The sequence below is a fragment of the Vanellus vanellus genome (assembly GCF_965231255.1).
Source record: "Vanellus vanellus genome assembly, chromosome: 1".
In the NCBI taxonomy this organism is placed as follows: domain Eukaryota; kingdom Metazoa; phylum Chordata; class Aves; order Charadriiformes; family Charadriidae; genus Vanellus; species Vanellus vanellus.
The window spans coordinates 218,906,038-218,923,946 of record NC_138905.1 but is presented as its reverse complement, the minus strand read 5'-3'; the positions used below and the strand labels follow the sequence as shown (position 1 = coordinate 218,923,946).

At 43.6% G+C, this 17,909-nt stretch overlaps 1 protein-coding gene across 1 annotated transcript in view; it reads right to left on the bottom strand.

Annotated features, from left to right (window-relative positions):
- PAK1 (p21 (RAC1) activated kinase 1) overlaps positions 1-10,632 on the bottom strand; it is a 74,669-nt gene extending 64,037 nt beyond the window's left edge. The window contains exon 1 of the mRNA XM_082488467.1: positions 10,541-10,632. The gene's annotated coding sequence lies outside the window, so the exon portion shown is untranslated. The remainder of the gene's footprint in view (positions 1-10,540) is intronic.
- Between the last annotated feature and the right edge of the window lie 7,277 nt (positions 10,633-17,909).

The window sequence follows — 17,909 nt, the reverse complement described above, 5'->3', positions numbered from 1 at the left end:
GCTCCGGTATCTTTAATACTACACCACAGCTACATTCCCTCGTACTGCTCTGTTAAGTTTTCTGCCAGGTCAGCTCACAGCCAAGTGCTGAAAGGGAAAAGCACCCTTGCCTTTGGATGGCTGCGTGCCACAATGAGCTCAGCTGTGTCAAGCTTCACCCCTTGATCGCAGCCTCCAAAAAATCTCAAGCAAAGAGCACACTTCCAGCAGGTGGAGAGAGAATCCTCCTGTCCTTTCATCACGCATTCAGTCTCCAAGAAAATGCAAGTTCAGAGTTATACTTTTAATATTCATTTTAAGTTGGCCACATCAAAAGGAAAACAGCTGCCAACAGCCACATCCTTGCTTTATAGTTTTGTGAGGGGGGAGGGAGGGACTGGTTTTTGGAAAAAAAAAAAGCAAACACAAGCTTCTCATCTGTTAGTCAAGAAGAATGCAACGTCAACCATAGACTCTTTCCTTCCAAATTTGTAGTTAGTTCATTAGGAATTTAGGATCAGAGCCCTCACAGAGAGGTCAAACAGTCTTTATGCTGAAACTAGCACAGGTTATGCTATATACAGAAGCCTTTCACTGCTCATCCCGTTCACATCCCAGTGAGAAGAAAAACAATGCTAACAAAAGCCCCACCACAGAAGGGAAGCGCATGAATTCGTGAGAAAGGAGGAAGACAGACCACAGAGATCACACATGCTCATCCTGCTGGATTTTAGATGATTTACCTATAGCTACAGGGAGTGCAGATGGAACAGAACCTCATGTCTTCAAAATCAAAACACAACTACATCACATGTCAGGTGAGATCACCTCGTTGAAGTCACTGTTCCTCGACACCGAGCCAAAACAAGAAGGTAGGATTCAAAGAGCAACTAAACATCATCAGATACAACAGACATACACTGTAATACTAAACTTAAAGCTTGACGACAGAAATAGGTATGATGTTAAGAGCAGAAAGCCACTTGCTGCTCAGTCAGGTGAGATTCTTTAGTTTCCGTGTCCATTACCTCCTGAACCGCACACTTACGCATTTAATGCTGCTGCATGTCAGCGTGTGACCAAACGTTTTTGAAACAAACAAAAAAGCCCACACGAGCGCTGTTGGTGGCATTTGGACTAGGTCCCAGGATGAATAAGTATTGGATCAGAAGGGAGGAAGGGCTCTTGCAGGAGGTACCTAGTATTAGAAAGGATTAGCTCCTAAAAAAAGCAATGGGCCTCTAAAATAAAATTGATGATGTGAATTAAATAAAGTAAAAAAAAAAACATGATCCTGATGATCCCCTAATGAGCTGCATGAGGTAAAGGAAATCCAGCTGAGATCATTTCAGCATTAGTTTGTTTTTTTTTTTTCCTAAGTAGCCAATAACTTTAAAAAAAAGAGATTGCACGCAAGAAAAGACATTTTTGGTGGGAGCAAGTAAATGACTAAATACTGACAAATATGGCCTGCTCATGACTTCTGAATGTTTTTTCTTTTGAAACTCAAGGACTCGTTTCAGAGAGACACGGAACAAATGAAAAAGCTTGCACTCGGAAATCTACAAGGAAGAGGTAACGAGATTTCTGATCGTTTAACCCATCCTTGCCACCGCCTCCTGCCCTGTTCCCCCCAGTCCCCTCTTAACCATGAGTAAATCAGAGACAACTTTGGAAGGGGGGACTGTTAGCGCGAGCTGGCAGGACGCTGTTTCAGCAAGTACAACTTTCATGTGAAAGCCAGAAGTCCTACTATGACAGTGCAGTGAGTCAGTTGATGACAAGTCATTGAGGCATTTAGATACTGGTTTTGAATTCTAACAAGTGACGCTGGTTTGCCTTGTTTAACTGAAGGATGTGCCTTTATTGAACCTAAAATCCAAACACCGCCTATGACCGTCTGCCTCCGTTTAAGGACAGCCTACACAGAAAGATACACTGTTTGCGTTCTACTTTCTGGCTTTCAAGAAAGCCCTGAAGAAATCTTGAGGGTTTTGGATTTTTCTTCTTGAAGAAAGTCCTGCTTTTGCTATTTCCAGCCCTACCCTCACCTCCTCATCCTTTCTAAAGGAAATCTGCACATTTAAATATTTTCAGATATCTCATCAGCAAAACCGCCTGCTTGATAGAGGCAGGCAATGAACGAGGCTAAGGTTTCCTCCCCATCAGCCTTCAGCCTCCTCCCAAACCCTGAAGAGTCTGCTTCTTACTGGGATGGAGGACAGAATACTTTACCTCCCTGCTGCTCATCTGTGTTTGCCCGGTATCGTCAGGATCACAGATGTACGAGGACTCTTTCTCATCTATCTTAGGGTTGGCTGGGGAAAGTAAAGATAGGCAGGAGATGAACAATGTTACTGTAGAAAGGCAAAAGGAAAACAACCAAAAAAAAAAAAAGCTTTAAGAGATATAAGTAAGGAATGGAGACAAACAAACAGGAAGAATACAAAGGTCAGTTCTCACATACACACGGCAAGTTAAGTTTAGTACGATTGTCAGGGCTCCCAGATATGGAAAGAGAGACACTAGTCTGCCATTGGCGGCTACAGCTTCATCAAGATGAAGTGTCAGTTTAATTTTGTTCATACTCTTCAAAACCTGGTTTAGGAACATATGATAGGGATTAAAGCAGGCCTGGAAAAGTAGTTCTAGTCCGTACGGGTCTGGTAGTGGACAAGACTCCTGCTGCTTTTTGTGAATTTGGTACTGCCTTTTTAATTATTCTCTCTGCTACCAAGGGAGTCAAAATTGCGTAGGAGAAGAATTTATAAGACACATAAATGTAAGAGACTGAAATTTTTACCAAACACCTTATTACCAAGGCATATAGGCTGATGCAACAACCAGAAATTCAATGAACGAGAAATTAAAAGACAGATTTTTTTTATTAGATTACCATAACTATGACACAATACTTGTCGCTGGTGCTGCGGTTCCCCCTCCTTCCCCCCCTCACAACTTCTCTGGCTTTCTGTAATGCTACCCAGTGAAGATTTCAGTGATTTTGGAGAATTAAGCTATAATGTTGATAACTTACTGTTAAGATGCAGCAGATACCCTCACTTCACCCCACAAAATTAGGAACTAGAAGCTCAAACCAAAGCCTCTGTGTGCTTAAATCTCATTATTTAAGTCTTCAAGGCACACTTGGATCAAATTTTGTCATTTCTCTCTGCAGATAGGAGTGGGAGAAGTCTCTTTTATATGACACAGATTTTTGCATAGCTTTCACATCTCCAGAATCTTGGAGCTTAACAGAAAGCATCAAACACCTTAACACACACCCACAACATGCATACATTTTACCATTTACCCAGAACATTACCAATTACTTTGATTATCAGAAAGCGGATGGTTTAGACGAAGGGCTATGCGGCATCAGCACCATTCATTTCTAGGCCACCCCTTTGAGTTCAGCTCCCAAAGCATTTCCATTACCATCTGTAATCTGCTGCGATCGCAATGCCGGAGAAGCAACACTGAAACTGAACTCGCATCTTATTCCAAAGCAAGACTGAAGACAGCACAACGGCAGGGGAAACAGGGATGTGAACTATAAGCTTGTGGTTAACATTTTATGGTTAAACAGGAGAGTTAGCCCTCCTGGCCAGCATGGCAAGAAAATTCAGTCAAACTTCTGTGGAAAAAAGAATTATCAGTGACCACATCCATGAGAAGTGCAGCCCACTTCACAATCATTCCAGGACCTTCGTTTTATATCTTTATCTTCCCCCAGCCTCCCTCCTGCATGGAAACTGAGTATTCCTGGAGCACTTTCATTTCAGCAAAAAATGCCACGAGTCAAGTGGCTCAAACTCTCTCAACCAAATCTTTTATTAAAGATATTATTTTTTTAAAGTAAAATACTTGGTAAAATACAGAGATTCACATTGGAAATACAGCTTGAAGTAGTTTAAGGTTCCATACAGCAATTAGATCTGTAGCCTGAAAACCGTGTTTCTGTATTACGGAGGCCATATGCACATTTCTGAAAAATTAGGAAAAAATTGACACTTTTCCTTTTCATGAACCAACATTCCCTTTCACAAACTTGTTCCTTGAATTCCTGAGCTTGAATCAAAGGGTTTCCCCTCTGTACGTGCTTTGTTTTGACACAGTTTTGTCTGATTTGCTAAAAATTAGCCAGTATATGAATATCTGCCTTTTAGTTTTTGACCCTAACTGCAGTGATATTAGTCCAATTATGCTGTGATTTGGATTAAAGCAACTTCTAGTACATAATACGAGGACTAAGTCTTCCAGTCTTGTTTTACGAAATAAAACACAGACAACCTTGAGCTCCACTAAGAATTAACACATTCTCTAGTTTGCAAAGGAAGTGACGTTAAAATTTGTCTTGAGTGAGGTATTCCTGAAAGGATAAGGACATATGGACTGTTCTATTTCCAGAAGAACTGCAAAATGTAATGGGAGTTTTATAATTGAGCGTCTTATTAATTTTAATGAGCTAATCAATATTGCATTTCAAACCCTGATGTGTCCCTTTGCTGCTAATTCCTTTTTGTGCTATGTGCTCCCTGGTCTTTGCAGCTGCTACCTGACTGTTAAATCTACCTTCTGTTATGAAGGGACACCAGAGTTCAGGCTCAGGTGAGCAGTTTAATGAACTAGAAAAGCAAAGGATAAATTATGAGCCAGGCCTCCCCCCCCCCCCCCAACATACGCTGGGGTTACAGAGCTCAGTAATGGCCTCAAACACACACTGCACCTTAAACGGAGGTTAGCAGGGGGCCTTGAGCTACAACGAATCCAACAGCTTCAGTAGTACAGACAGGATTGGGAAGAGGGGGGTTGGAATATTCCTCCCTCCTGCTGCTGAAGGAAATCAGCTTTTCCTTCATCCCAAACAAGTCCAAACTATGGAGGCACATGAATTCTACATTCAGCTGAGACTTCTAGCCTCTCCAAAGCACGACTGAAGTAAGACATTCTTGAAATACCTACTAACAGCAAATGATAGATTCATCCTGGCACAAAGCCCTTAGGTTGAACTTGTTGCTGAAGCTGCGTCACGTTCACTTACAGATAGCTGGGAAAATTAAACCCAAGTTTTCCTAAAGGAATCACTTCTCTATTCTTTCTACAGAGGAGTTTGGGTTAAGTGGCCAAGCCACTCATATTCTAAGATCAGCAGAGAATGTGCATTTGGGAATACGAAGGAGCAGAAAATAATCTATATCGGAAATTCTTTATGCTAAAGAAGTGATAAGGTATTCCACATTACACTAAGCTTGCTATATGTAAATGAGGAGAAAAAGCACATGAAGCAAGCCCCCAGTTCAAATAGAACTATTTCTCACTCCAGCTCCTATTTCATGAATAGAACATAAGGCCTGAGAAATGGGCTTCATCTTGTAAAAGGCATTATCTAAAATACTTTTGTGCCACTTACAGTCATTAAGAGAATTGATAGTTCAAAGCCCTACTGATGCTTAGAGAAAGTAACTCAAAGTCCAAAAGTGGTGCTGTGACACCTTAGCAAGCCAGTCTGTCAAACTGTGTCCTAACCTTTTGTATTTGATTTTCCTTCTCTCTGCTGCCATTTGTGAAGTCATCAAATGCCATCAGCTATACACCATGGACAGACACAGTGCAACTACATGCATCAAGCTGGTAAGAGGAGACAATGCCTTAAGGCAAACCTGGATGACTCCCCCTGCCCCAAAAACACACACAATATCATAGAATATTACCTATGAATCATATGAAGAGTATTTCTCCCCCCCCCATTTAGATTACAGGCATGGACTGACTTTCTGGAAAAAGAAGAGAACAAAAGGCACAAAACAAGGCTTTATGCCCCACTTTGTGCAGCACGTACTTGCCACTTGACTGTCTTATAGTCCCACAGCTACAGGCCCACCTAGATCAAGGAGATGTTTGCAGCTAGATGTCATCTACTTCAAGGTAGTCACAATATACGACCTGTGTTGCCTCTCGCATGGTAGTTGGGATCACAAAGGACGAGAAAGGTACTTTCTGAAGAGAAATAATTTCTCGTACGTTTGGTTACTACTTCTGCAGTCTTCCGATCTGGCCTGATTTTTCCAAATTAGGACCTTTCTTCTTTCCCATTAACTTATTTTCTCCTCCTTTTTTTAAGCCTATGATGACAAAAGGATGTCTGTTTTGCCACCACTTTGCTTCACTGATGCTAGACAGGAAGTAGGAAATGAATGACTTTAAGGTAGTTTTATCAGATTAAGAGTGAAATAAACTAGCCATGTAGCAGGTCCAAAGAGCACAGAGTGCAAGAAGGAAAGAAACCATGGAAGGAAAGTTATTGTTTAACCTGCATCTCAGTCTAGACCCAAGAGATAGAGAAAGGCCATCGTTAGCTATATGACTGGAAGCCAGAACATTTGGATTGCCAGTTTGAACAGGTATTCCAGAGCCTAGACAATTTACCAGAAGTATATTAGTACATAAACCAGAACTGAATACTTCCACTTTTTCTTCAAATTCCCCTGGAAATGCACTTAATCAGACGGCTTTTCTGTTTCCCCTTCCCCCAACAAACAAGTGCTAAAATGAAGGGAACTCGTGAAAGCTATGCTACTACAATGCTTTTGCCAATGGATTTGTTAGCAATGCTGCCTGCTCGCATCCCCGCAGTGAAAGGAGCAAGTGAAACTCTCAGCTACCTGCTGCCATGTACAACACAATACATGGGAGACAGAGGAGACCAGGGTGACTACAAAGAGGAATCAGTGTTTTTAGAGTGCAACTGTTTGACCTATTTTAAAACGCCTAATGGAGGAAGACACATACCACATCCTAAAAGCGCCTTTTCCTCTCTACTGATCATATTGAGAGCCTGGGGAAACTTGTTCAGCTCTGAGCATCTATGTTTTCAACTCTGAGCATCTATGTTTTCAAGTGATGCCATGAAGGGCCCTGAAACTGTGACATGCACCCCACTGCCACGTGCTGAAAAGGAGGCACAGCTTGGGAGGACCCAAAGACTTGTCCATAGCTCTGAGGTTGTGCCTGACAAGGAACAGGAGAGAAGCTTTCTCCCCTGAACAAAGCTAGGAGCAGTCATCACCAGCAGCAGCATTGAGTGTTACCCCTCAAAGCCATAATGTCCACATCTACATGTGCTGTGCACAGCCGCATCCCAGTTCAGAAATTTCAGGCTTGGCCTTAAGTTCGAGTAAAAACCTGGTTAGCATAAGCAGCGTCGGACATTTTTAAGCTATTCATTCCTAAAGAGCATCACATGCCTTATGCTCAGAAGGGAAGAACTGATCACAGTGACTTATGTGCCACATGAGTGAGCATCTGCCGGCAGTCCCAGTTCTGCTGCCACCAAAGGGAATGGACCCAGCCACTCCCATCTGTGGGAACAGGGGTGCAAAGCAGTCCCCCTCAGGTGAGAGCTGTGCCAGTGCATAAGAAGAGTCACGCACTAGACAAATTATTTTCTCCTTAAGAGCAAGCCCTCAATATCAAGCAGCCTACATTCTCCCCAATTCCTATACAGGCCAAGACACCAGGCTGAGAAAATGAGTTCAGCTCCTTGCCAGGCATAGAAAAAGGCTCTTTCACACAATAAGATTCTGGCACACAATATTCTTTTGCCTTCCCATAGAGGTAAAAAGCCAACAAGAGATATTCTTGTACCTGCCAAAGGACTAACAATTGACTAGGGTTTAAGGAAATATGACTTCTGTTTTTAGTTGCCTGGTTTCAGTCTGTTTCTTGTACCTCCTCACAAAGAGCAGTTGTTTTTCAGATCATTTACAAAGTCTATTTCCTTCTGTTATCTGCTGCTGAGAGGATGACCTGTAAACCCAGATCACTTTAAGGGTGGAGCTCTGGATCATTTCTCTATTTTGCTACAGAGAAAAGTCTATTTCAGCTTTAGGTGGGTCTGTACATTCTTAAGAATATAAGGGAACTAGACCATAAAAACTAGCTTTTGAAATTACAAAACTTCCCGCAGAGGAAGCAAGACAGGTGCACAAAAGGGAGAAAGGGAGAAAGAAGCAAATAAGCCACACTGCAGCTCGCTCATATTTAAAAAAAAAAAAAACCAAAAAAAAAAACAAAAAAAAACAACAAAAAAAAACACAAAAACAAACCCAAAAAACACTAGTTAGCAAACCAGATGAAATTCATGCACTTGTAGGCAAAGCTGAGAGAAAGAGGTCTGCGCAGACCTGGAAAAGAATACATAAGAATCAGCAGTAATCAAACAGTTCTTTGAGCTCTCGCGCAAAAAGAACGAGCATCAGTTTTTAATCCAGCATGCGCAAAGCAGTCAGAAACACAGTAAGCAAGCAGTGTATTTTCACTTGTCGAAGTTATGCTGGACTTGTCACACATTTCTTCCAGTATCCCCCTGATGCATGGAAAAGCATGAACCAAAAGCCTTATGCTGCCCCACTCTTTTTTTCTGAGCAACATCCAGAGCACACAATATTCCCTAAAACCAGTCAAAGCATTCCTGCTGTGATGTTACAAAAGCATTTTCCTCTTCGACTTTATTTTCAGCTTTCATTTCCAAGTCAAAGAATGGTAGTTATATCATACCATTTAAAGAAGCTGGTCCCTCCCCAAAGGACTCAGAAAGGCTAAATACCCACCCAGGTTATCAGTCTCCAGTCTTAAAACTCCAGCTTTGTTATACAGTACAACTAAAAACAAATTCTGAGAACAAATTCTGTCCCGTGGCACAAGGGCAATCCATAGTTTAATAGATTTATTTAAATTTCCACCGTACCTTCTGTTCACCGTGCAGACAAGAGCTTTACTTCTCCGATTTAAAAACGAACAGGGAAAAGCAATTTCTAAGCATCCAGTGGACACACACACAAACTGTTACACAAGGAGGAGTTTTTCCAGCCTTATCCTAAAAAGCTGAGCAAGATTAACACACCCACACTAAGAGATGTTAGAACAGCAGACGGGATGATGCTCCCTGCTTTGCCAGGTAATGTGTGCAACACCAGGAAACTCCAGGTATGGAGAAGGGGGAGGTAGTTCAGTGAAAGGCATCTATGAGTCACTGTACAAAGAATAATTGCAAGCAAAGAGAACAAACTCTCTTCCGTCTGCACCCGACACAGCCATTTCTCCCAACTACAATAACCGCTTTCACTTTGAAAGGCTTGGCTAACTAAACAGCTTTTACAGTTGTTCTAACATATATATATGTGTCACACTTAATCACCGCATTAAAGTACATGCCTTACAGCCGGTAACAGGTCCCCAGCAAAGAGCCAGGTTTTGACATTTATTTATAAATCTTGTTCCTGAAGAAAAACTCCTGGAGGTAATGTCAGAATAAGGATCAAGTAATGCTCAGCAGGAGCAGATGCACCATGACACACACACGGATGGAGCCAGCTATTGCCAACAATCATGAATTTTAAGACCGCTGGATAACAAAAGCAGCAAGAACAGGGATTGCAGGCATGGGAGAGCTGTGGATTGGGGCATTTCCACACTCATGGAAAACAGAAGGGCTGCTGCCCCTGAGGGCTTGTCCTGCTGGTGCTGCCTCTCCTTCGAGCTCCCAGGAGCATTCAAGAGCACCCAGGGGTGTCACCCATCTCACAACATCCCTTCGCTCCTACCCACTCCCCAGGTACAAGCCCCTGCTTTGGGCAGAGGCTGGACTAGAGACTCCTGAGGTCCCTTCCAATCTGAATTATCCCACGATCCTAAGTTCAGCATTGCTTTTAAGTACTTTTATAGCATAAAGCCACGGTTTCATGCACGCACACGGGCGGGAGATGGGGGGGGTTGGCGAGGGACGTTAAAAGACACTCTCCCACCTCTCCATCCCTACGCATCAGCCACACAAAGCCCGGGGCTGCATCACCCCATCACCCAGCAAGGGTCCAGCTCCTCAATTCTTTGTGTTTCCCCAAAGCACCCGCCCCTACAGCCGAAGCCAGTACCGGGTGCTCGGCAGAAACTCTGGGCTAAACCCCGATTCCCACCCCAACCCTCTGCCCCGGGACTTCCAAGCATGCGGCCCCAAACTGCTCCCCGTTTGCAAAGCCCGGGGGCTCAAGACAACTCCCTTTGTTAAATGAATGAGCCGGGGAGGCAGAAGGGGGGAGGCAGGAGGAGGGAGGCAGGCTCGGTATCCCCCTCCTAAAAGAAAAGGGAGAAAGAAAAAAAAAAAAAAAAAAAGAAAAGAAGAAAAAACCGGCCGCTCAACCCCTTCGCAAACTTCCCGGCTACAAAACAACAAGCGAGGAAATCCCCTTCCCCCGGCCCGGCGGGACTCACCTTCCGCCCGCCGCAAGGTGCTGCCCGGCTCTCCGCCCGCCCTCCCACCGCCCCTATTGTCGGCCCGGCACCGCCTCCCTTCCCCCCCCTCCCCGCCTTGCTGCTGCCATTGGCTCCGGGGGGGTCCGCCCCGCCGCCCCCCTCCCCTTACCGCCGAGGTGGGCAGGGGGCAGGAGCCGGGGAGAGGGGGTACGATCCTCCCGCTTCCTTCGGGAACGGGACGGGGGAGTCTCCGCATCGCAGCCGAGTGGCCCGGGGTGAAAAGTTTGGGGGGAGGGGGGGGTTGTGGTACCTTCCCGGTGCAGCAGATCTGGAGCCCGGAGGTTGTTTTTTCGCCTCTCTGCTGCCTGGGGAAACCCGTGGGCTTGCAGGCGGCAGCCCGGAGCCCCGCACCTGGGAGCGGCGGGCCGTCCCCGGCACCTCGGGAGGGCGGAGAGAGGGAGGGAGGGAGGGAGGGAGCGGCGTTGGCCGGGGACGTAAAAAGTCTTTGGTGATCACGCCATCAACGGAGCAACGACGCGGGGAGTGGACCATCGGACCATACCCTTGGCGTGCATCACCGTAATTACTTTATTTCTCTTATTTGTGCTAACACAAAGCCAGCTCCATCGGGCCATAGGGACTGCGTGCGTGCAGATCCAAAAAAGGCAAGAATAAAACAGGCTCTGCCCTACTCCTGGGTTGTACAAGCTGAGTCGTCTGTACCTTATATTGCAGGGATCCGGGTGTCTGCTCTCTCTGCCATCCAAAGCTCGCTGGAAACTTGTCACCCCGGTTAACAGGAGTTTTCAGCTCAGCGCTTGTGCTCTGCTGAGAGAGGAAAAAGAGTGTGATTGCCCAGACGCACAGCCTCACCGCTCCCAAGAACACAGCGTGGGCATGGTGAGGTTGTGTACTTGGAATATGCTGCCTAGACATACAAAAGTAAAGTGTTAAGTGAAGCAGGTAGATGCAGACAAAAGGGAGACAAATAATACGGGTCACCACCCCAGACCTGACCGCCACACAGAGACAGCATCCCAGTATATGACAGATTAAGACAGCGCTGCCTCAGCCTTGCCCTTCCTGCTTGTACCAATGTTTATCAGTTCCCGTGATAAGTTTGTTTGGGAGCTAAAGCAACAGAAAATTAACCCTGCGAAAATAAAGAAATTGAGGAAGTGAAAACCCAAGTGTGGGGCTGGTAGGGAGAGTGGAACTGCAACAGAGCTGGCTTCAGTCAGCTTAACTTGTGGTGGAATTGCACACTTAGAATTACTTCCCTCTGTTGGATACATTTAAAATTAGATTGAAAACCACGTGCGCACACACAGACAGACTGCGTGAGCTCCCCCAGAGCACGGTCTGTCCATAGTCTGTGCTCTGGTGGCAACATAAAGGTGCTTATGCCAGTACAGGGCGGTATTTCAGTCACTTTGCTTCAACAGCAGCCACAATCAGCCTGTGTCAAGAATCCCACAGTTAACATGGGAGCTGTGCTTACATGATTGCAGCAGGGGGAGAATGGAGGAAAAAACCCCGCAGCTCAGCTTGAATGCTGGTTCCAGAAAGGGGGCACCATCAAAAAAAACTGAACAGTTACCCTTCAGCCCTGAACTGAGACCTGAAGAATCTTTTGTACCACACTCAAAAATCACAAAGCCTTTTCAGAAACAGGGATGCACCCTGATAATCTAAAAAAATAAATCTTGAAGCCAGGCAAGAGATCGGTCCAAAATACTTATAAATATGCCCTGTTTGACAAGATATTTTACCAAATACATTGATCCAACCGCTTGGAGAATGGCTGCGTAAGGTAACAGCAGTGGTTGACCTAAGGCCTGGTCCGTATACAGCTGGTGTATTGCTCTAACAGCCCCTGCTATAGCTGGATTTGTGTCTGTATAAAGGTACTTAAAGCAGGATGAAATAACCAGGATTTTAATTACAGGTGCTTTTAAAGCCACTTCAAGATGAAAAAAAAGACTTTATCTATACTCAAATTAACTCAGTTCAGACATTGTTTCAATTAAGTGTTTGTATATTCATTCAGAAGGGTTCTCACAAAAACATTCAGAACCGTATTCTTACATTTAGTTATTGTCCTACTCTGTAGTAATGCTGAATCCTAAAGAGATATCCTAAAGGAATATCGTGGGATTACAATACATACAATTTTCTGAATTTACCCAAATTTTAAGACTCCTTTGTCTGAAACTATTGCTGGATATTTCAGAGGGAGCTCCCAAACAAAAGAAGGGAGAGGCATTTGGGATGTCCATGAACAACACCAGAATGGGATATGAAGCTACCACTGCAAAACAGAATTTGGTACTTGAGAAAGGAATGAGTGAAATGTAGATCATTTTATTTGCGTTCTAAGCACTCAGAGCAGAGAAAGTGCTCAGGCGGTTTTCAGGGAAAGGATTCATCTTGCCTTGTACTCAGGATAAAGTCAGATGGTCCCTTTCCAGTATGGGGGGGAAAGGGGATTTCTTACACCTCAAAAGGGTCTCTTGTGTTCCGTGGGAAGAAGCCTGGCACCAGGCCCCAGCCTCAAAGACCAACTCTGTTGAACAATTGGTTTTAGAGTGACCATGTAAGAACTGCGTTTTCCTCCCCTTCAGATGTCCAACTGCCGTAGGGCACAGCCTGACCATCTCTTTTTTGCCAGCAGACCAGTATTGATAGTTCTTACCCTGCTGTGCATCTCTGCTCCCGATATGCTCCCTGCACTGTGCCAGCACAGCTATTTGCATAGCTATGTAGTGGAAGAGATCAAGGAACTGGTCCTCCTAAGATTTTTCCTGAGTGTTTTTCAGCCAGATCAAATCCCCAAATATCTTGGCTGACAGAATGGAGGGGGAACACAAGAGGGTGTGAAATCACAGGAGATAAATCTCAGCTGAGGGACAGTAACTTGTTATGACATACCAATTTAGTCATCTGCAATCATCCGTCCACTCCTTTAATCTGCTCTTGCAATTAGAGACAAATTGGCCTCAGCCTACAAGGAAGGAACCAGACTTCATGAATGACTTGAAAACTAATTACAAGTCTCCAAGTCTTAGCAATCAGGCAAGGATTGGAAAAAGAAAAAAAGGGGTCCTATAGTCATACAATACACAATTATAAAGTTCCTCAGCCAAAGATCTCACTGTGAAGATGTAGAAAACAGCAAGCAGCGGCAAGCAAAACTGAAGGTGATGGTGGATCAGCATACTACTGCCTGGAGGTTTCTCAGCCAGTAAATCAGGAGTCAATCCAGCAAAATAATGTTGTTATAGTGGTGTGAAGCGATGAAGAAGACAGACTATGATTCATCGCTGCCCTACATATCGTATAAGCTTGTACAGCTCTGCAAAATGTACATAAAACACTTCCAAATCAGAACTATCTCCTTTTTGTTCTACTTTGTCCAGATAATACCACAGACTAAAGCAGTGGGGAATGTGTTTCTGGACACAAATCCATGATGCACAAGAGTAAATGTTTTCTCTAAACAAACACACAAAAGCACGTCAGCAACGATCTTTCATTTCCTGGTAAGTTTTAGGTTGTTCTAGTGCCAGAAAAGCAAAGTAGCAAAATAACAAAAGGGCCAGAACACCTGCCTGGTGGAGAGCAGCACCTGGTTCCTATTTTACATATCCTGATGTTAGATGGTGTGTAATACCCATCACAAAGGAATCGGTTCCAAAATGTATGCAAGTAGCACATTACACCTTGTGTGTATTTAGCATGGACATGCGTTTCCTACAGGCCCAGAGAAAGGTTTGCTAAGATTTCTCTGCCTAGAATCAGTTCAAATACAAGGGTAAGAACCAGGGCCACCATTTTAGCAAAGCTGGCTCTGGATTACACTTATTTGATCTTAGCACTGTCTGCAGTTTTATTAACTGAAATTGAAAAGCCAGCTTATGCGCTACCATTTCTCAGTATTTGGCTATATCCAGTTGTTTAATTCTGGATAAATGGTTAGAGCATTGTACTGGACATGTTCCCACTCACCACTTTGTCCTTCATTTTGGTATCAAGAAGCTCACAGTAAAGAGTCAGGATCCGTCTGGTACAGGTATAACAGTAATTACGACCTGGTACTGTTTTTTCGCTGCTTAAATCCCAAATCATTAGGTTCCCTGTAAGGGTTACTTTCCTGTTGGTTAAGTTACCCTATAGTTGATTGAAAACTCAGAGGAATCATCATGCCATTCCAATTTTAAATCATCTCTTACCACTTCATTGAAGTCCTGGAATCCAGCAAAACCTCTGGTGATGAATACACTTTCACATTCCAGGTCTCCTTTAGCCAGGAAATTGCAGAGAGACAGCTAAGAGCACTCAGTGCTTTGGTGAGCAGTCAGCAAGTCAGAGCGAATACTAGAGAAGCCACAAGTGACTATTTGATTCTGGAAGCCTTGTGTATCTCTGGAAGTCATAAAATACAGATGGGTAATGGTTTTACAATGAGATCAGTCTTTGATTCATTAGCTAACAGCTGAATCTAAGCCCATATCCCAGTTTTGAAGCATGCTGCTAATTCAAGCTTAAAAAGATGGGGAGAATTTTACCCTGCAGTGTCGGTTTCTGTGGAGCTGTACTGGATCCTGGTTTTGACTTAGATTTTGTATGTTTTCTCAGTGATCTGAAGATTTTTGTTTCTTGAAAAAATATGACTAGCCATTGGTAATCTTAAGTAAAAAACATATTCAAATGTCATAAGCTTTTTAAGGGGGGGTTGAGCTTAATGTTCAAACATATTGGGTCAGCCACTGGAGCTATGCGAATTCACACCAGGATCTGACCATTTGCATTTTAATCCTACATTGTGCAAGAATCTGTGGACATGAGTGCCATAACAGAAAAGCCGGCTTTCAGGTATTAAAAACAGTATTGATGTGCTCCAAAAGCAGGCATGAAACTAGAGTCAGAATTTCCTCTTTTAATCTCCCAACTACAGTCATAGCTATACTTCCCTGCATGAGGGAACTTCCCTCTGCCTGCAGTCCAAAAAGCCCCTATCCATCCCTGCCCCTGCTCTTCCCCAGCTGTTTCTCGAAACATCTAGTTCTATTTCTTCCCATTTCCCCTTCCCTCCATCCCCCCAGCCTTACTTCATTATCCACCTCATTTTCAAAAGTCCCTTCCCTTCCTGATCCCGCCCAGCTAACCTAAGCTGAGGATACACATGGAGTCTAGATGCTCCTTTAGTGATCAGCTCTCCATCTTGACTGGAAATCATAACCACAACTCTGCTTTGTAAAATACAGGCGGTATTTTATGGCAGTGCTGCAGACAAAGAAGGAGGGACCCAGGGAGAGCTAAAGGGGCACCACTAAGAGGTGGAGGGGAGAGGGGGAGGTTGTAAATACTGCTTATTCACTTGGGCCTTTGGAGCATGAAGGAACTTGCTGACAGAGCAGGAAGTGTGGAAAATAGCACGGTAAAGGCAGACAAACATCCCAAGCACACAAGAGCATGTCTCCAGACTGGCAAAATACCTGCAGAAATCACAGAACGAACTACAGTTGCAGCCTCTTGCCCAGTTGCCAGTACAAGCAAGAGGCCCTGAGCTGCAACGTTGTGTGCCAGAGCCTTCTCAGATCTGTTCGGGTGATTGTCCTGGCCTCAGGTGCAAAGAGGTTCTCTGGACTGTCCCAGAACCATTTTCTCTCCTCAATACAAAGAAATCTGAAAAAAAAGTAGCACAATGTTGCCCAAAATGTAAATTTGCTGCCCAGAACAGTGTTTCCAGCAGATAAGTCTATGACAGGTTTTCCTTCCAGGATTCAGCTTACAGAGTTGCAATGGTTTAATAACACACACTCAGAATCACTTTTCTGTCCTATAATTTTCAATGCATTTTATTCTGTCTGGTTTACTATAGACCTATGATGAGATAAATCCTTGTCTGTGAGCATGTGGAATAACACAGTAGAAATGGATTTACATGTAACTTGAGCTCAGCAACTCCTGCTGAACCAGTAAGACATCCAGAAAAACACTTCTGAAAGTGAAGTTAATCCAAATCATCCTGAACTATGCTATTTTTTTAAAATGTCCTTTTACCTAGAAGTGGGGAGAAATAAAACGAAAGCAAGACAACAAGGGAGACGACTCTGAAAGTCTGGTAAAACAAGACTGCAGTAAACTTACCTTTCATTAGGGACTGCCCAAGTTTAATGGGCTATCTTATAAAGAAAATAATAATAAAAATAATTTAAAAATCAATTAGCTTTTCCTCTCTTTATTGATTTTTTTTAAAGTATGCCTCTGGAGAGCTTCCACTTCCAGTATCGGGGTTTAAAAAAAAAAGCTAGGTAATGCAAGAGACAGTCTGAATGAGACATCAGCCAGGGACTACTAATCCAGGGCTATTTATTACTCAAAACCTAACAAAAGCAGCTCAGTTTTCTACACAGAAAGTCTTGGTTGCATTGGAGGACACTGTAAACAGAGGAGGGTGAGCCCGAGAGAGATTGTAACAGTGTAATGGTATAACAAAATTAGATTCTTTTGCTGGTTTTGCTGAGCTTATTCAAACTGAATGGCACCGAGGACCCAATCCTGTTCTGACTGAAACCAGCGAGAGATTTGCCACACATTTCAGAGAGAACAAAACCAGCCCTTCAGTCGTAGCACTTCTGCCAGATTTTGTTTCACACCCTGCCAAAATGTCATAGCTTGAATCACTTCAGTAGCTCGAGCCATTTAAAACTGGACTGAACAAAACCCCAGAGAATACACTGCAGAGAGAAATCTTCCCCTGTTCTTTCCCTTATCTCTGCTATTCTGCCTCACTGGGTTACATGAATAGCAACCAAAAAGTGCAGAGCACTGACAGACATGGAGTCTCTGGGTGTTTCAGATGCTTCACAAGCTGTGAAAATATGAAACCATTATCCTTCATTTCTACCTATTTACATAGTGTCCAAGATGGACTAAGCAGATGATAACACAAAGATTATAGAGTAGCTGACTTCAGATGTTTTGGAAAAACTACACTGAATTTGAGATATTTTATTGCAGCTTTGACCATCAGTGCAGTTAAATTCTATTAAAGGGCAAAGTAAAGGTCTTCAGCAACATAATCTGTACTGACCCAGCGCATGCAAAGTATCATAAAACCAGCAAGATAATTCAAATTTGTGGAGCAACATTAATTCTTAAAAAAAAAAGGAGAGATGGAGCTCCCATTTTGCCAGGTAAAGAGCAGCTCTGATAGTTAATCCAATAGAGGGAACTATAAAACCTCAGGGGAAATTTGGCTGAGGACAGTGACACTGGTAATTTAATTATACTGGTTGGTCACACTAAAACCAAAGTCACACTGGAGATACAGATCACTTCGGGCCTGCCAAGAGAGCTGGTCCTGCAGAATTCCTTTGATATGATGTACATCTTCATGCTCTCCAAACGGCTGATGAGTCAGGGATTGTTCTGCAGGACACAGGAAATCTTAATAAATTGATTTTATTGCATAATCCTTTCCAATTGCTTCCTAGTATGTACCTGCAGGAACTGCGAAATAACAACATACAACCCCCTGAACTTTTTCACTGGCTGCCTTAGCATACTACATAGATCTTCCAAAACTGCCAGGATAAAACTGAGGTTTCGGGAACATGCCATCCTCTAACTTTACATTCCTGTCAAGCTGCCTCTGGAATCAGAGGAACGTC